Source organism: Neovison vison, chromosome 9, assembly GCF_020171115.1.
Source record: "Neovison vison isolate M4711 chromosome 9, ASM_NN_V1, whole genome shotgun sequence".
NCBI classification, from domain to species: domain Eukaryota; kingdom Metazoa; phylum Chordata; class Mammalia; order Carnivora; family Mustelidae; genus Neogale; species Neogale vison.
Window position 1 is genome coordinate 95166787 of NC_058099.1, and position 20407 is coordinate 95187193.

Below are 20407 nucleotides of genomic sequence, written 5' to 3' on the forward strand. Positions count from 1 at the left end.
AAGATGACAAACAATTTGAAAAGATCAAATATTTATAAACAAAAATACAAATCACAATTCCCAATCAGTAGCAGGGTAATACATACATTAGAAGTGAACTCTTCAAGTTGGGAACCACTCTAATTTAGGAAAAGATGAATTTAACTAAGGCGGAAAACACATTCTGAGCAGAATAAAGGAGAAGAACTAAGTTACAGAGAAACGGCCATGCCGAATTCAGGTGACCAGAGGGGACTAGCAGCAAATGCTACGTACTGAGCCCTGACGTGTCAAACACAGTGCTGTTTGCCTATGTCCTCTGATGGAATCTTTAAAACAGTCTTTGAAGGTAGATCTTATTAGCCCTATTCCACAGAGTTTGAGTAATCTGCCTAAGGTGAAACGACTCATCAGTAACAGAGCTGAAATTCAAACCCAGGACTGTGTGTTCTGAAGTTCATGCTCTTGACCAATTACACAACACCCACACACCAGCGCCGGCCACAGGACAGATGCTAGAGAGCAGGGTGGTGAGTGTGAGTTTGGAAACGTACACTAGACTGTGAGCTTCCTAACAGCACTATCGTGGTTTTACGGCACTTGGTGAATATTTCCTAAATGGTGAATATTTCTTAAATACTATTCAATTCTGTGGAGTAGGCAAGGAGCAATCCTAAAATATACTGACCTGAAGAAACAGAAAACTCTGGGCTACTTGAAAACGTCCCTTGGCAAAGAAGAAGTCCAACACCCTCTCTTCGCACATGACATGATACTGTATGTGGAAAACCCAAAAGACCATCCCAAATTACTAGAACTCATACAGCAATTCAGTAATGTGTGGGGTACCTGGGTGGCTCAGTCATTAAGCATCTGCCTTCAGCTCAGGTCATGATCCCCGGGTCCTGGGATCAAGTCCCACATTGTGCTCCCTGCTCAACAGGAAACCTGCTCCTCCCTCTCCCATTCTCCCTGCTTGTATTCCCTTTCTCACTGTCTCTCTCTCTCTCTCTCTCTGTGTCAAATAAATAAATAAAATCTTTAAAAAAAAAAATTCAGTAATGGGGCAGGATACAAAATCAATGCACAGAAATCAGTTTCTTTCCTATATACTAACAATGTAACTATAGAAAGAGAAATTTGGGGATTGATTCCATTTACAATAGCACCAAAAACCATAAGATACTTTGGAATAAAATTAACCAAAGAGGTAAAGGATCTATACTCTAGAAACTACAGAACACTTATGAAAGAAATTGAAGAAGACACAAAAAGATGGAAAAACATTCCATGCTCATGGATCAGAAGAACAAACATTGTTAAAATGTCTATCCTGCCCAGAGCAACCTGTACTTTCAACGCCATCCCGATCAAAATACCAATGGCATTTTTTCAAAGCGCTGGAACAAACAATCCTAAAATTTGTATGGAACCAGAGAAGACCCCGAATCGCCAAGGAAATGTTGAAAAAGAAAAACAAAGCTGGGGGCATCTGGTTTACTGATTTCAAGCTCTATTACAAAGCTGTGATCACAAAGACAGCATGGTTCTTAGCACAAAAACAGACACATAGATCAATGGAACAGAATAGAGAGCCCAGAAATGGACCTTCAACTCTATGGTCAACTCATCTTTGACAAATCAGGAAAAAATAACCAATGGAAAAAAAGACACTCTTCAATAAATGGTGCTGGGAAAATTGGACAGCTATATACAGAAGAAGGAAGCTCAACCGTTCACTTATGCCACACACAAAGATATACTCTAAAGGGATGGAAGACCTCAACATGAGGCAGGAATCCTTCAAAATCCTGGGTGGCTCAGTTGGTTGGACGACTGCCTTTCGGCTCAGGTCATGATCCCGGAGTTCTCGGATCGAGTCCCGCATCAGGCTCCCAGCTCCACGGGGAGTCTGCTTCTCCCTCTGACCTTCTCCTCGCTCATGCTCTCTCTCACTGTCTCTCTATGTCAAATAAATAAATAAAATCTTAAAAAAAAAAAAAAAATCCTAAAGAAGAACATAGGCAGTAACCTCTTCAACACTGACCACAGCAAATTCTTTGAAGACACGTCTCCAAAGACAAGGGAAAAAGTGAAAATGAACTTTTGGGAATTCATCAAGATATAAAGCTTCTGCACATCAAAGGAAACAGTCAACAAAACAAAGACACAACCCATGGGATGGGAGAAGATATTTGCAAATGACACTATAAGTAATGGGCTGGTATCCAAGATCTATCAAGAACTTCTCAAACTCAACACCCAAAAAACAAGTAAGTCAAAAAATGGGCATAAGACATGAACAGACACTTCTCCAAAGAAGACATACAAATGGCTAACAGACACATGAAAAAAATGTCAACATCATTAGCCATCAAGGAAATTCAAATCAAAACCACACTGAGATACCACCTTACACCAGTCAGAATGGCAAAAATTGACAAGGCAAGTAACAACAAATGTAAAGGGGGTAGAGAAAGGGAAACCGTCTTACACCTTTGGTGAGAATGAAAAATTGGTACAGCCACTTTGGAAAACAGTGTAGCGATTCCTCAAAAATTTAAAAATAGAGCTACCCTATAACCCAGCAACTGCACTACTGGTTATTTACCCCAAAGATACAGATGTAGTGAAAAGAAGAGGCACATTCACCCAAAGGTTCATAGCAGCAATGTCCACAAATACCCAAACTGTGGAAGGAGCTGAGAGGCCCTTCAACAAATGAATGGATAAAGAAGATGTGGTCTGTATCTACAATGGAATATTATTCAGCCATCGGAAGGATGAATATCCAGCTTTTGTATCAACATGGTTGGGACGGGAGGAGATTATGCTAAGTGAAATGAGTCAAGCAGAGAAAGACAATTATCATATGGTTTCACTTACTCGTGGAGCATAAGGAATAACATGGAGGACATTAGGATAAGGAAGGGAAAAATGAAGGGGGCAAAAATTAGAGGTGGACATGAACTATGAGAGACTATGGACTCCAGGAAACAGGCTGAGGGTTTTGGGGGGTTGGGTGGGAGGATGGGTTAGCCTGGTGACGGGTATTAAGGAGAGCACGGATTGCATGGAGCACTGGGTACACAAACACAAACAACAAATCATGGAACACTACATCAAAAACTAATGAGGTACTGTATGGTGACTAACTTAATAAAAAAATTAAAAACAAAAATAATAAAACATCCCAAGTACCTTCTTCTTTTTGGAGGATTCCATTAATTCATATTTAGAAACACTTTCAATAAAATTTTATCTAGATGATAAATTCATAAAATATAAAGAATATATCCCATGTACTAGATAATTCCCCTTTATATCCAACGAATACAGCAGCCAAGTATTTAGGTACTACGGTAACTGAATCTCTATATTCAAATCTCAGTTTAAGACTTTCAAGAATCTAGCACTCTCTTTTCATCTGAATTACCTTAACATTTGTATTTTTCCTTCCAACCAGCAGGTACGTTGGCAGATCAGGAATACAGTTTACTCCAAAGTAAATGATTTAGCTCTCCAACCCCCGCCCCCAAAAAAACTTTTTTCTTCATTCAACAAAGAGTAAGTTCAATTTAACACATTATATTCTGAGTGTCTCAATTCAGATGAAACTGTAGCATTAAATTTAAAAAAAAAAAAAAAATGAAGACTAAGAATGAGGAACTTCTAGGCAAAAATGCAAGAGCTAACTAATATTTCATCATACCTTTGTTTATCATATCTCTTTTTACTGAAGGTGAAGATAAATCCAAAGGGAACAGTTTTACAAGAAAGGTTTGTCCCCGGGGACTTACCTTGTTAAGAGCAAATGACAAATGGTTTTCCCCTATAGGAAACCGACTCCTGTTTTATATAAATGTATCCTTTCAGATTTGGTACCACAAAGGAGGCTGGTAAGAGCATCAGGTTGCTGCTGCTCGGAAGTTCAGTTATTTGTCATTTTCTTGGTCTCTCTTGGATGGATGGTTTCAAATAATCAACAGGATTAGTGCTCAGATCGTGCACCTTTACCATGAAACAGGGCACCAAAACTAAGTTCAAGTGTGACCTCACAGATGTACTTACATAACACACACACACACACACACACACAATAAAATAAGGCAAAATCTTGGTAATTACTCACTCCTGCCAGTCTCCTACTATTAATCAGTAAACAACATATCCTTCCAAAAATTCAGATTAAGGAAATGAGAAATCATCCAATAACCTGACTGCTGGTGCGGCTTCCGGTTGCTATGGAATAAAGGGCGGTCCCTGCACATTTTCATTCTGTTGGCTCTCACTGAGCACTGCAACACCTTTAGAGCCCAGCTGGGCAAGTCTCAGCTTGTACCACTGACATCAGCTGCCAGCATTTTACTTTTGCTCTGTAGGGGTGACCTACAGGAATAAGTGTTTCAGTTTTTAAAATTAATAATTCACCTTTTTTTTACAAAGATCGTGAGGACGATTAGTACCACCATTACCCTCATCAAGAAGGTAGAGGCTCAAGCCCAGTGTGAGATTATTTACGCAAATATACTGATCACGACATACGTCACTACACCCAGCAAGGAGAAATCCAAACGTGTAGAACATTCTGGTTTTAAAAAATCTAGGAAAAATGGTATTTTCCCTTAATATTCAGCCTATTTATGATTAGGAAAAATATTTTAAAATTTGACTTCTATGTCCTTCTAAAACAAAGCAATTAAGGAATGATCTGTATGCCAACACTTACAGTTGGAAATAATAAAAAATTAAGATATGTATTCAAACCTTATGGGATTATAAAACTTTAATTTGCTTTTTCTACAAAAAAATAAAATAAGTGTGGGGAGGAAATTGGCCTACCTAACCTCTAAAGTCTGTTCCAACTAAAAATTTCTGATTCTAAAATAAAATATCCTAATTATGTCTGATGGAATCCCACATATTTGTGCCGTTTGGAAGCATGTGTGCAGCGCTAAGGACAGACTTTTTCACGTCTCTCATCTCTACTCTAGCACCCTGGATGACCCCTTTGGTCAGCTGTGCAGAGCCAGACACACTAAAGGTACAGCGGAAGAAGGCAGTAGAACAATTAAGCAGAAACAGGGAGAGAGGCTGAACTGGAGCCCGAGGGAGGAGGACACCTATCACGGGGGGATCTGAGGTTCCAGCTCCAGACCCGAAAGCTTAACTGGTCTGCACACAGGGTCAGGTTCTGAAACCACAATTCCTGGATAAAGCTTTTCTGTACAAGGTGTTCTTCCAAGCTAGAATATTAAGTCGTTCGCTCTTGGGAAGTTACTCCAATATACAGTAAGTGGACCATTATTACATTTTCACATTGAAAATGGCTTGTTTTTTGAGTACGTCATAGGACATAAATGGAACAGTCACATTTTTAAAAAAACTTTTAAACGCTAGAATAAAATTACCAGTGCTTTTACTGACACTATATTGACGGTAAAATAACAAAAAGCCAAGTAAAATTATACTTTGATTCTGAGGTATCTAAAAAGCACAGAACACGTTATCACAAATAATGTTTACACTGATGTTGCATTAAGTTCGCAATACAATCTTCTGTGTAAGTGCGAGTGAAATTAACGTGTGCTCCATCATTTGTTTTGCAAGGTTACATTTATGCTTTATTCAAACACTGGCTGATTAAGCTTTATACTGGCATTCTCTTACATACATCACATCTTCGCTCTACTTTTGGAAAGCTTCAATATATGAGAATCTAGTAATTTAAATGTTATTAGAATCTATAACTTAAATGTTTCTTAATGGCAGAAAGAATTAACTATAACCCTTTGAGAAAAGAAATGGTAGTTTAGTTATGGGATAAGATCATTTAATTAGTAATCACTCTGTATATTTTATATAATTTTACCATTCTGTCTGGTTAGCAGTCACCTGTAGCAGAAATATTTTAAAACACTGCCAATATGTTTTATTAAGTCATATATATTTCTATTGAATCTTTTGTCTTTTTTTTTTTTTTTTTTTTAAAGAGAGGGAAGAAAGAGAAGGGGAAGCAGGAGGGAGAGGGAGAATCATAAGGAGGATCCACACCCAGCGCAGAGTCCAAACTCGGGGCTCGGTCCCAGGACCCTGACACCATGACCTGAGTCAAAATCGAGAGTTAGATGCTTAATCAACTGAGCCACCCAGGCGCCCCTGTATGGAACCTTTTGGTTCAGAGAGAAGCTTAGCCATTAAAATTACATAACTAAAAAATGCAAGCCTTATTTAATGTAATGAATTTACTTCTTCATGCCTTATTCATTTAATTAAATTTAAACAACAAGAAAACATCAGCTTTCAAATAAAGAGACTTAGGTCTACATTTTGTGTTGTTTATTAAAATGCCATTAATCATTGTTTGTTATACATATTAGTCTGCTCATTACAGAATAATCTCCAACATGAATAATGGATTTCTTTTTTCTGCTCTAGACTCTAGCATTAGAAAATAAGCTTCTTTAGTACCTGACCTCAGTCAAATAAAAAAACTGAGGAGCGCTCTTCATTCCCTGAGGCAATGAATCAGATGTTAAACTGCTTTGAACGCTGGCCTAAGTTATCAGTATATTAGCTCTCAACAACGGATGTCTCTTTCTTTATGTTCCATTATGTCCTGTAACAGAGCTGCTAACTTTGAACGGAATATCTTAGTAGTTAGTTCTCTTCCCTGATCAACTTACAGAATGGTTCTAACGGTTCACCCAAATCTACTTACACACAGGTTACAAGAAAGATGCACAAAAGATTAACACCATTTCACCTCTGAGAGGTGTATCTCACACGGCTGTCTTCCTCTGTCCTGCAAACACGAGCTACTGTCCTTGTGTTCGCTCCCTTCTATACTGATAGGTCAGATTTCAAGTAGGAGAGCCTGGAATTACTAAGCAAAACACTTGACAAATAACTGAGAACAAACTTCCTGATTTAGAAATGTTATTCTGAGAAGAAACGACATGAGGGTTGATAAAGATCAATCACTCTCAACCATTCTGCCTCAAACAGAATGTAAGCATCGTTTTAAATCTCCATTGAGTCTTTCTTGAAGTTAAATTTAAATTTTTTCAGAATAAGGAAGGATTCAAGTTTATTTTAATGAACAAATATTTCAAATTATATAGCTGTAAGAATAACAGAAGGTATGAATTGTCAAGTACATGTGTTGGGCACATGGGGTTTAATTATACTGCTCTACTTCAATGTAAGTTTTTAAAATTCTGAAATAAGGAAGTTTTAAGTCTACATACATTTATGGTATACAGTTTTCTTTCTTTTTTTTAAGATTTTATTTATTTGAGATAGAGCAAGGGCAAGTGAGAGAGGGACGGACAGAGAGAGAGAGAAAGAGAGAGAGAGAGAGCACGCACACAGCAGGGGGTGAGGGCAGAGGGAGGAGAAGCAGGCTCTCCACTGACCAGGGAGCCCAACTCAGGGCTCCATCCCAGGACCCTAGAATCATGCTTTGAGCTGAAGGCAGATGCTTAACCAACTGAACCACCAGGCGCCCCGGTATACAGTTTTCCACTATATATTGGCTTCGCAAATGTAAACTGCTTCAGTTAAGCTAATGAGATCCCAGTCAAATATATTAACTTTGTATATTTCATATAATACTATTATATAACTTTGTAATAATAAAATAACTGCAAGGAAACTCCAATACATCTCAACTTAATGCTTTTCTACCTACAACACTGAGTAAAAGTTAAATCCCAAGCAATAACAGTTAAAGACCACACAGCCTTACTATAAATATCTTCAACAAAATATTAAAAACATTTTCAACAAAGTACAAGCATCTCCTATTAGTCAAAATCACACTAAGGCAAAACAACCACCGTTCATCCAACAAATATCTCGCCAATCAAACTCTGATTTATCCACTTTATTTTTATCTCTATTTTAGAATTCTTCACTATTTTCATCTACCTATATTTTCAATATCTCCTTCGACCCTTTCACCCTTTTTCATTCCCAAATAAAATCTCTGTCATTTCTATAGCCCTCTACAATTTGAATCCTTAAGAAATATGTTCACACAGTTGGGAATATGTAACTCGGGTCTAATACCTTATTTTTCCCTTTTCTTTCAAAATAGTCCCGAAAACCCAATGAAACCCTGAGTTTCCAGGATTCCTAAATTAACCAAAATAGTACACACACTAAATACCAATTGATATAAATCCTTTAATTCCTCATCCAAAAATAAAGCTAAGGGCAATGGCATAGAACTACAAGCTTACAGACAAACGTACCCAATTACCTGCTAGCACGCTTTTGAATCAAATTTCAGATTTCCCCGATTCACCCTCATTCTTACCCTATTCCTTCAGATCAGGGTGTTGTTCTGGGCATTGGGTATCATCTCTTGGCATTCTTTCTAAGGTTTATAAACCAAAAGGTAAACTGGAACTTCCAAAGCCCACGTAAAATGCGTCACAAGACTGTGCTGTGGGATTGGGAAATTCCAGACAGCAATGAAAATTAACAAAAACACAACAAAATAAGAAACTTTAAATCTCCAAGCAAGAAGCTTTTATTTCAAAGTTTACCAAGGGCACCAGGACTGGAGGTGAGTCAAGTTTCTGGACGGCTACTGTGACCTCGTCTCACCAATACTCTGACCTACAGCTCTAGTCCACCATCCCTTGCATTTCTATCAAAGCTATTCAATGTTCCAGGAAGTCTAACCCATCAAAATATTAAAATACATCACCTTCCAATTTCAGAAACAAAATCCCACCTCACTTCCAAGCCATATGGCTCTCAAACCTTTGCTGAAATATGAAGCCACATCTATTATAGAGCGCGACTCATTCAACATTATTTAAAAGGTTTTAAATTTCAAAACTCGGCAGACTTCTAAAAATAAAGGAACAGATCAAATGTTGATCCAGCAGTATAACATCTTAATCTACCATAATTGGAATGATTTACAATTTCTGTCTTTAACTGGAATGAATTCAACTTCAGCATTTTATGGCCTTTGTAAACTAAAGGTAGCCTCTAAAAATCTTCCTAAAATGTGAAGCACGGTTGAAAGTTGTCCCCAAATCACACGGAGGTCATTCAAAGAACTTGAATCGAATATTTCCCTCACTTTTCTCTGCCTCAAGAAAAACAGCACTGGAGTGGCTCCTAATATTGTTACAAGATACGTATAATGCAAATACTGGTGAGCAAATATTGTACTGACCAAAGTTCTGAAACACCAAGCAAAACATACATTGAAATGACTTTCTAAAGACCTACACATATACAAACACACATGTACACAAAACACAATATATACACTAAATTCTATTTCTCTTAATATATGTCCATCCTAAAAATATAAAATGACTTTTTAAACAAAAATGTTTTAAAATATCATTTGAAGACATGCAATGTGACCTTGTTATAAAGCAAAGAATTCTAACTTTATCTGCTGCCTGTGTATTAGTTTCTTCCTGTTGGGTTTTCATTATGCCACATCAAAACACATACTGTACATGTAAAATGATGGTAAAGGTGATTTTAAGACCACTAGGAGAGTATCTTTTCATGTGTTTTTTTATTAATGACCTTTACACTGACACTTCATTAAAACTCATCTCCAAGACTGTCATCAGACATAATCAGATACCCATCAGTGAAAGCGTGATGTGACAGAGTGTACTCTTTGGTTCTTTAAAATGTCAACCTTAATAGGAGCGGGGGGCGGGGGGGGGGGAACCAAGGTTCTACTGCAAAGTAACACATCTACCCAAAGTAAAATGGAGAGAAACATCATTTCCATCATCCGGCACACAAATCAGATCTTCACAGTACTCCTTTCTTTTATTCCTACCTTCCAAAAACCTGTGCTTGACCAAATCACAATAGAGGCCCCTTAGAAGAGTATTATTGCACATCTACCAATGCACTAAGGGAGAGGCATATACAGAGAGAGGAAGCATTTAAGAGAAAAGGATCACTGATAAGCAGAAAATAATAAGAACCTATCCTCACAAAAGTACGGGTACTCGGTACAACACTACAGCTGAAAAGCAAAGAGAACTGGAAGAAACACTGGATGTCCTGAGTCACTTCTGTCCCCCCTCCCCCATGTCCACAGTTCCCCCTTCAAGCCCCACTCCCACCAAAACCTCCCAGTCCAGAAAAAAGGACTGGGTAAGTACACGGTGCACTGGTATTTAACAATGAAAACAGCATACGATTTCTAAACGTATCTCTTCTTCCTGCCTCTCTCCAGTAACCTCCCTCACCCACCGTCCCACAACTAAAGCATGGGAGAAAGAAACGAGTGATAAGCAAGGACTTTCTAAAATGGTTTTGCATATTGAAAGAAACTATGATGACTGAGACTAAAGAAGACCAGATACATGTTTAAGAACAATAGTTATTACATTTGAAATTACGGAAAGCTATCAAATACTGGAATCTGGACATGGTTCAGACACTTGAATATGTTCATATAAATCAATATGAAAACAATCATTCAAAAATAGTTTTAAAAGCAACAATCATTATAATCTATTAGTCGTCTGTATAGTTATTAGACTGGTAAAAGAGGTGAGATATGGCAGGACAAAAGACTTATCTTGAACTAATGCAAGAGATGCCTCTTTCCGCAGTCCGCAATGCTCTAAAATCTTGAAGTCTAGTTGCCAAACTGACATTAAAATCTTACGAAAAAGCATACTCCTTGACCAAAAGACACATCATTTTTTCGGCCACCAAACCTGAATAAAAAGAATGCTTATTTAAGTATAAACAAGACTGAGGGAAAGAAAGCAGTATCACCAATGGAGAAACAGAAAAGAATACAAGCGGAGACGAGGGGAATGCTTCCCAGAGCAGGGCCCTGAAGTAATCCAAAGGCACTTGCCCGGACTCCTTGACAGGACTTTAGCTCTTTTCAAAAGCAGCTGAACAGCATAAAGAGAAAAAGTCAAGGCTATAATAACTGGGGGAGAAATGCTGACAAATGAGAAACAGAAACCTGAATTTTTATTGCTTCTGATGGGAGAGCTCACGCTACCCCCCTCCTTCTCTGTCTGTCTCTCCCTCTCTCCCTCTCTCCATCACACTGCCTGTCCACAGACTTGGGAAATTATGTCCCGTTTTAAATATCTCATCGGAGAGCAACAGGCAGGAGCCCCAACTGTCAGACACTCGTCTGGCACAGACAGAGCGGAGCTGGCTCGGCGGGAGCGAGCCGTGGGGCTCAGCTAACTCCTAGGTGGGTGAGCAAACCGGGGCACTTGGCCACGGCTCCCCTTGGGGGCCACTGAAACGGTGGAACCTTCTGAGACTGAGCCCCAGCTACGGCCATTATGCTTGACCCAGGCTCTGGGTTTTCCTTCCCTGTTGCTCTTAGCAGAAGAAAGAAAAGGCCAGCAAAAGGCCAGCCTCTCGGGCCATCGGTCAAGGAAACACCAGTCCCTGGCTGCCTGTTACTGTCGTGTTCCCCTCTGGCCAGTGCCAGTCCTGCCTTGGAATCCTAGACTATCCGAGCTCGGAGGGCCGGGGAGAGCACAGAGCCCTAGTGTTTCATTTTACAGACACAGCAACTGAGACCCGGAGGGCGGAAGTGAGCAGCCTCGGGCCTCACAGGCAAAGGTCCTGTCCCCCCGGGTGGGGTCCGAGTCCCCCAACAGACCTGGGTTCTCTCTTCTGCCCCGTCCTTTGGCCGGCACTTGGGAAGACCTGTGTTTCACAGCGTCACCCCCTCTCTCCTCTGCCCATCCACACCCCTCCACAGATCTGTCCCCTCTCACCAGCCCCTGCACTTTCATTTTCAGGCGAGCCGCCCCGCTCTTGCTTTTCCCGGGCTCAGCTCCTACCAGCCCTTCCCCATTTCTGCCTCAACAGGATCAAGAACGTCTCTGGTCGTCCTGACCAAGCGAAGCAAAGGCAAGCAGCCCTGACTGGGTATCGCAGCCTCTAACAAAAGCAGTGAGGACAAGTATCTAGGGGTTAAGAGTCCGCAGTGGGCTGACGTACGGGATGCGCAAACGTAATATTTGGGGGCCAGACGAGAGATTTCAACTAAAGCGCTTAGCCAGAGGCCAGTACCTAGCCAGGGCGAGGACGGGAGCCTCCTGCAGCAAAATCAGGCTCAGGTTACATCATTAGTGGAACAAGGATATGTATTTGCTCAAGAGGCCAGTCAGACTGATAGAACCTGTAAGAAAACAACGACGGGATAACCTTGTCATCTCAGTCACGCTCCCTGGCTTTTTCCCCAAAGTTCCTTTTTAAATGGGTGTGAAATTCACTGGAAATAAAGCAGCGGAGGAGACGGCTGAGCTGAGAGCTGCTACTTCATATATTGGGACTAATTGTCTATAAAAATAACGTAAAAGGAGTCATATAATTAAACACTTAGCAGGAGTGGAGAGAATGAGAACAGGTAAGCTGAGCAAGGCAGGCAGAAACGCCGTGCTGTGGTTACACAAGGCTTCAGCAAGAAAGAGGGCACGCGGTTTTGAGTCAACTTTCAAATGGGTGTATAAATCACATTTCCAGTTTGAGAAAGATCAGGACTAGCTAATCTAGATCACTCTAAAATGGGGGGGGGGGTCAATCTCAATCAAAGTGCTTAGAAGAAAAAAAGATATAGAGCAAATGACTCAATCGTGACATTAGAGACAATAATGCAGCCAACTGTTTCTTTAAACATCTTGGAAAGCCAAGGAAAGAGCACCCAAGATGACATTTTTCACATTATGTTTTACTGCATAACCTTCCAAGGTTACTTCACACCTCAAGATTGGGGTTGGCAAATTATTCCGAAATTACTTACTGCTACCGGTATACAAGTGGTGACCTCGCACATTTTCCAACCCTTAGTAAGATAACAATTCTCAGCAGTGCATTATAAACCCGCAGAATAATTCCTCAATGAACTCATCTTTATACAGTTATTTATTGTCATTATATATTAACGACTACATTTTTATAAAGTCTATAAAAAGGGCACAAGATGTTTTCAAATGGATTCATGTATAACAGATGTGAAAAGGAAAATATAAATTGGACAACAAAATGGACAATGGGAATTGTATGAGTTTAAGAAATGTTGCATTATGAATTCTCAGTCTGAGATCCCTGGACCAGGAGATTCATCCAAATGCAGGAAAAGAATGCCATTATAATAAGGCTGCAGAGTAGAACTAAAACATAACTTTGGGCTAACATGCTATTAATTCAGTGTAATAACAAGACTGGTTATCAAGTAGTAACCCAAATTTCACAGTAATCCAAACAGCTTCATGTCTTTGGGGAGGAGAGAATGGTTATTTAATGAGTGTACATTACTGGGCAAAATCTTTCAAAACTTAGGGCCCACTGAGGAGATGATCAGGAACATTTCAAAAGAACTTTCAGATGGCAAAGATTTAAAAAGTTATCTCCTCAACAGTCTCTCATAATAAGAATCAAGGTGTATTGAGCATGTGCTCTGTATCAAATACTGAGCAAAGCACTTACATGAATTATTGTCAACCTTCACAAAACCCTGTAAGGCAGGTCACACTGATCCTATTTCCCAGATGAGAAAACTGAGGCTAAGTTAAACTCAATAACTTGTCCGAGGTCCCACAGGTAATAAGACCATCTGAAACCCTGTGTTCAGAGCCAATATCCTTATCCCATCACTCTCTTTAACGGACAAAGTACCTACTTGGTACTCTAAATCTGTTGCCATTTTTAACTGATTTGTTTTCATTAAGTACATCCGGTACCTTGATAAAAAATATAAAACTTCCAACACAAAGGTTTTAAAACAATCTCATACACTTTAAAAATCTTAATGGCAGAAACTAACTGGTAAATTGCAAGACCACAATATAAAAGAAAAATGCCTAATCTGTTTTAATAAAAGCCATGCTTAAAAACCGTTACTCTCTATTGATGTTCCTGATTCTTTTTGACATTCCAACACATGAAGTACAGTTTCTTATAAAGGGACTTTTAAAAAATACCACATTTTGCTGATTGTAGTTAAATGTGGGATAATAGTATAGTTCAATCCAAAAATCTGTCATCTGAAGAGGATTAAAACTTATATAACGATATCTTTCTAATCTTAGTTGAGAAAGACACTGACTACCACTATTTCAGTATTTGTCTTTTAGAGTATATGCTGCCGAAGGAGGAAAAAGGAGCAATATCAATGATGCAAGAAGAGCCCAAGCGATTGGATTCAATGTTTCTCCTAAAAAAATCCCGCTAAACAAGTACTCAGATACAGAAAACAATATCCAACCACTTCTAGTTTAGAAACATATGGCAGAGAGTAGGGCAAAGAATCGAAAACTTCAGATAATAAAGTCAAATTAAATAGTCAAACAAGACTACTACTCAAACAGCCTCAAGTGGGGACTGAATTCTCCAGACAATTTTTCAGTATTATTATTGCTGTTGATTTAATTAGCCTGACAAATATTATTACCACTTAGACTTTTGAGGCAGTTTTTTAAAAATCATTCTATAAAAGCATATTATTAATTATGCCATATAAGAACATTTAAAGAATATACCATATATTGATATGTGCCAATAATACCCAATCTACAGAGTATAGACCCACACTGCCAAAATACTAAGTTTCTCAGGTTAACCTAAATTTTTGAGACAGAGATTGACAGACCTGCATAGGAAGGTGTTCAGTGTATATATGTAAAGGACTAATGCTGACATTCAAACTATGCCAAAGTATCAATCTTGATACTATTTTATGCTGTGCTAATACGTATTATACCCGTACAGAGACAGGCTTTGGTACAAAACTGCCAATTAAGACAGCATATTAAATTTAAACTCAATAGAAATAAGGCTATTATATGCTTGAATGCATATATAATTAACATTTTTTCTTTAAATAAAAGTTCTAATCAGTTCACATTTTTAGTAGTGATAATCTCATGTTGCAAACAGCACAGCACCCTCTGCTGCATCTACTCTAAGACGTATAAAATTCCCACAAAAAAGGATAGACTCAAAGTAAAAATGAACCTTAGAAATCAATAGGTTGATACTCTTTTATTTACTCCAGTACATATTTTTCAAACGTTAATGCTTAAAAACAATTTTCACTTAAAAAGACCACTAAAAATGCTATAGTAACAACTGAAGTAGGTCAGGAAAATGTTTTAGTTTGAAAATATTTAAAATAGTGAACAAACAAAAACAATACTGGTTGCCAACACTTTTCATTCAAATTATAATAATGTTGTCAAAAAAATTCTTTAAGGATGGCATGGCCTGTCATGTTAACCAAATTTTACTTTATTTAAATCTGCCTTGGCTTTTTGCTGCAGATAATTTTAATGGATTGTGCAAGTGCTCAGGAGTACTTTTTCTGATTCAAAGGGAATTTACCATTACTTCTAAGAATTTTTATGTGTTTTGTGAAAGGGTGTGCAACTTATACAACTGAAAATAAAATGATAATCAGAAATAAGTTATATTAAATTATGAATCTTAATTTGAACGGTTCAAAATTTCTACTTAAAGAAAAAGCTCCCAGGAAAATAACTAACTCCAAAAGTATATTTTACTAAGGACAAAAGCGAAGGATGCCACCTGCTTCAGACAGCCCCTTTGTGAACCACTGGAAGTCCCAACACAATACACTAGAAATGAAAGTGACACCTGTTTAAAGCAACCATCTGTCCCTAACAAGCTAGATTTAGCCAAATCCATTTAATCTCGGATTTCCAAAATATGGGAACACTATGCACCTGTGAACAGACAGGAATTTAAAATCTGTTTTGCCATGGCCACTGGGAATCTATACCCAAGAGTTAAAGGCAAATGATTCCATTAGGGAAACTAAGTTGTTTTGTTTTTTCTTTTAAGTAAATGGAAATAGAGCATTTTTTTCTAATGTTGAGCATAAAAACAAACAACTAGCAGACTTATTTTAATTTAAAGGTTTACTTCCTTGAAGACTCTTCACAATTTAAAAGCTTTCTTCTCTGATATTCTTGTTTCTTGTAACACAATCTGACTATATATGCCAAGAACAAAGTAACACTTCCATTAGTCTGTTTAGGAAAGATTTTTTTTTTTTTAAACTCTTCTCATAGTATGATGCTACATTCACCTTTTTAAATACACACACACACACACACATACACACACACAAAACGCGCCTGGGTGGCTCAGTTAGTTGGGCAACTGCCTGGTCTCAGATCATGATCCTTAAGTCCCAGGATCCAGTCCTGTAGAGGGCTCCCTACTCAGCAGGGAGTCTGCTTCTTCCTCTGCCCTTCCCCCCTCTCATGCTCTCCTTCTCTCTTAAATAAATAAAATCTTTTAAAAAATAAACACACCCACTTACACTTTAAAAATTTGAAGAGCAAATATCATACTCCATCTGCTAATCTCTTCAGATAGAAGTTTAGAGAAAATCTCTCAGAACATCAGCTTTCTCAAGAATCAACACTGTTACCAAAAAGTAACTTATCATCATTTACATAGTGCACTGAATCTATCTTGATCAATGATTCACTCATTTATTTAACTGCTAATTTTTTAATGGTAAAAAGTTAACCACACTGAATTTGTTTAGGGTACAAGGATGTTAAATGTATAAACTATAAACCCTTTGAGTACCTGAATACAGGATTATCTGAATACTAGAGGAATACTGCTCTTTTTTAAATTGGGCATAACTACCACATATTATGAAAACATTGTGGAATGATGCACTTTAGGAATGCATTTTAGTTTACTATCTTATGCATGTAACTGTACTACATAAATATGCCTACACCATTTAATGAAATTCATAGGCAAAGCAATCTCAAAAGCTTGAGATAGGCATTAGGACATGCAATGAATCGCAGACACTGAGCTATTCAATACAAGTTATAAGTAACTCCTACTTAATACCTTTCATTTTAAGGCATGGTCACTTTCACAGATTTTAATTGGTCTAAAAACTGAGAACACAGGAGAATGCCAATACAAAATATAGTTCTCGCTAGGATAAATATCACAGAAAGAAGAAACTAAATGCTAAGTATTCATCCTTGTGTTATATTTTAAAATTTATCATCAGCTTAGTATTTCTAGGGACTATTTACTCAATCCATACGAATATCACAGACATACTTGAGCCCAAAGCACCTCTTTTACAAGGCAACTTTTATACCACCTATGTGCTTTTAAAAATGGGTAAAAGAATTCAATTTAAGTTCTGCTCTCAGATCAACTTGTGACTGAAAAATCTAAATTATGGAAAACTTGAGATAACTGTAATGAGTGAATTGCCTCAAAAAAGTTCCTGGACACTGCAAATAAAAATATTAAACCATAACATTAAAGCATATAATCCACTCAGCTGAAAACGTACTATGTAAATGGCATAAGGTCTAAAACTGTCTCAAGACAGCAAAACTCCTATTAACTTCAGAGACAGTATATAGGACCCACGAGCTTCACCATCCAAAAGTGTTCAGGCATTTGACACTCATCTGAACAGGAAGAAAAAAAAAAAAAAAATACAAGTTAGTATTAGAGATTTGCATGGAACCCTGGTTGGGGAATGAATATAAAGAAATCTGAGTCCTCTGAGAAAGACTTCTTCCATCCTCAGTTAAAACAGCAATCACAAGGCAATGAATTGAAAGAGGAGAAGTTTTTTGAAAACCCCAACTCTTATTTTACAAAGTATTAGCCTTAATGGCGTTACAATTACCCAACCTGCTCATTGACAATCTCAAGAATAATTAATACTGTCACATTATTCACAGGCTGCTCTGTTAGGTAAATCAATATGTGTTTGCTGTGGGAAGGAAGACTGTTTAAATACGCATTTTAAAATTCCAAATTGGAAACTTCAATATGTGCAAATATAATAGCACACTGTATCTGTTTTAGCACACATTCATTACAAACTCTTTACCAATAAGCTACTAATTAAACGTTAGGCAGAAAGACGGAACAAATTTACAGGATCTGTAAAACTGGGTTACCTCTAGCCAAGAGCCCTACTACTGGAGGGCTGATAAGTATTCAAATCTACAGAGAAACAGATTTTTAAAAGACAGACTAAAAAAGAAAAAAAGTTCTCTCTCCTCAGCAGCTTGAAGTCACTGTCCAAAGAAACCAAAAAGTAAACAAAAAAGAAGAGGTTCAGTACACAGATGCCTAGATCTTGACAACCACAAAGAAAGTGAAAGATACACAGGTTTCAAGTTGAGAAGCTTCATACATTCTTTATGAACAACTTGACTTCAATTTCAACTCTCAAAGGAAAACGAACAGAGAAGACGAGGGGGGGATAAAACACAACTCTTTAAAGTACCACTGTCACAAATAACATTGTAAACGGAGTTCTCACGAAGCTCCCTGATGCCCTTTTCCCTATTTATCCCACACACCGTCTCCTAACCACAATGAAAACTGTTAACACTCCACTGTGGGCCAGGAGGTTCATCAAAGTGAAATGGAACCTCACGGCCACCCCTCCCATCTCCACATGAAGGATAAAGCACTGTCAATAACTACTAACCCAAGTACCACTGATGCCCCGCATCTGGTTTAAATCACAAGCACACACGCGCGCGCGCGCACACACACACACACACACACACACCCCAAAAAAAGAGAGAAAGAGAGAGAGGAGAGAGACTTGTTTTAAAAATCTCTTTCCCAGGGCAGCGAAGAGCCCAGCGGAGAGGCCCCTGGTTTCACTGTGTGTGCAAGGGGTGTGGGGGGAGAAGAGGGGGGGAGGGAAGAGTGCTGAATGGATATTAAGACTGTTTGCAGCACAAAGAAAACACAGTTTTAAAAGAAAAAAAAAAGAAGCCGTGCAGCGGAGGATGGCAGAAGCAGAGCAGCCCATTCAGCACACGGCAAAGAGGGGCCAAAAGGAAGGGAATAGGCGGTGGGAAAAGTTCCCCGTTGTACGAGGATAAAAATAACAAAACCCGTACCGAGGCCCCACAAGTGCACCACCACCACAACAACAACAACACACCACCTCTCGGGTCCCCCCGGCACGCTGCGGTCGGTCTCGCTTTGGAGAGAAGCAGGAAGCCAGCAGCTTGGGGAAAGCCGAGCATTAAAGGAAGAAAGCAAGCCAGCCTCTGCCTTCACCTGACCCTCCTCCTCGGAGCCAGACCGAGGGGAGAGCGCCAGCATCCGCGCCGGGGCGCCGGGGCTCCCTCTCCCGCTCGGCTCGCAGCCTCCGGCGCTCCCGCTCCATCCCTGACGCGCGGCCGCCGAGGGCCGGGGCGGCGCGGCGCCCACACCCCCGAGCCAGCCGCGGCGCGCTCGGTCCATTGTAAACAAGCCGGGGCGCGGAGCCCCTCGGCGGCGGCGGCGCCGCGGCCGCCCCCGGGGTCAGGAGGGAGACCCCCGCACGGCCACACTCGGCTCGCGCGCACGGACACACACACGCACGGACACACGCGTTCCCACGCAGCCACACGCTCCCACACACATGTAGAGACCGAAGAATATTCACCTTGGCTGTGGATTATTGTGGTGTTGTTGGTGGGTGATGGAGATGGTGGTGGTGGGGAGGAGGAGGAGGAAGAGGAGGAGGAGGAGGAGAGGAGTAGTTGTTGTTGATGGGTAACAGTCGCCAGGACTACGGTGACTATGGCGCTTGATTCACAAGGCAACGGTTGCTATAACTCACAAAAGAGAGAGAGAGGGAGAGAGAGAGGGAGCGAGAGGGAGAGGGAGACACTCGCACGGGGAGGGGTGGGGAGGGAAGAGGGGAGGAGGCGGGCCCGGCGAGCCGCCGGAAGGGGCGGGCTCGGCGCCGTGACGGACAGCCCCGAGCCCGGACCGGGGTGGCCGGCGGTGTGGGGGCGGGGGGGGAGGCCGGGGGCGCGGGGAGCGCGAGGCGGGGTTCCGAGGAAGGGCTCCGAAGAGCTGCGCTGGGGTCTGGCGGGGGCTGAGGTCACCCCAGAGGCCTCTCGGAGGTGCGCTTACTCCTCGCGCTGACGAGGCAGCAGGGGGGCTGCAGGGGCGTGGTGCGAGGGGTACTTTCTGCGAGGCGAGAGCCGCCAGGCCCGGCAGCCAGCTCTGCGCACAGCAACCGCAGAGCCGCGAGAGGGTAACGAGGAACCCGGGAGAGGGGGCGTGGACGGCGATTCCAGACACTTTGGGGGAGACCAACTACGGCGGGCAAAGAAGCCGCTTTGAAGAGCTGTCTCCTCCCCCGCTCCTGGCCTGGAACGTCATTTCCGGGGCGGGGCGGGCGGAGGGTCCCGGATGTGCCGCCGCTCTGCTCTCCCCCCACCCCTTCCCCCCCCCTTTTTTTTTTTTCCTTCTTCGTTTCTGAGGTGCCGGCGGTGTTCCCACTTGCATCCGCTGTCTGGCTTCCAGCATGCCTGGGCGCTTCAGAGCTCCGGGGCCCGCGCCGGACTGGAGCGTCCAAGCCGCCTGCGCCCTGCTGCCCGCGGCTCTCCGG

At 40.6% G+C, this 20407-nt stretch overlaps 1 protein-coding gene across 3 annotated transcripts in view; it reads right to left on the bottom strand.

The window, feature by feature from the left end:
* Positions 1 to 19652, bottom strand: part of RFX3 (regulatory factor X3) — a 282021-nt gene extending 262369 nt beyond the window's left edge. For 2 of the 3 annotated variants that reach the window (XM_044265973.1, XM_044265970.1), the window contains exon 1: positions 19451 to 19652. The gene's annotated coding sequence lies outside the window, so the exon portion shown is untranslated. Of the gene's footprint in view, positions 1 to 19080; positions 19115 to 19450 lie in introns of those variants that run through there. The other variant, XM_044265972.1, reaches the window with a different exon arrangement.
* Positions 19653 to 20407: the final 755 nt, after the last annotated feature.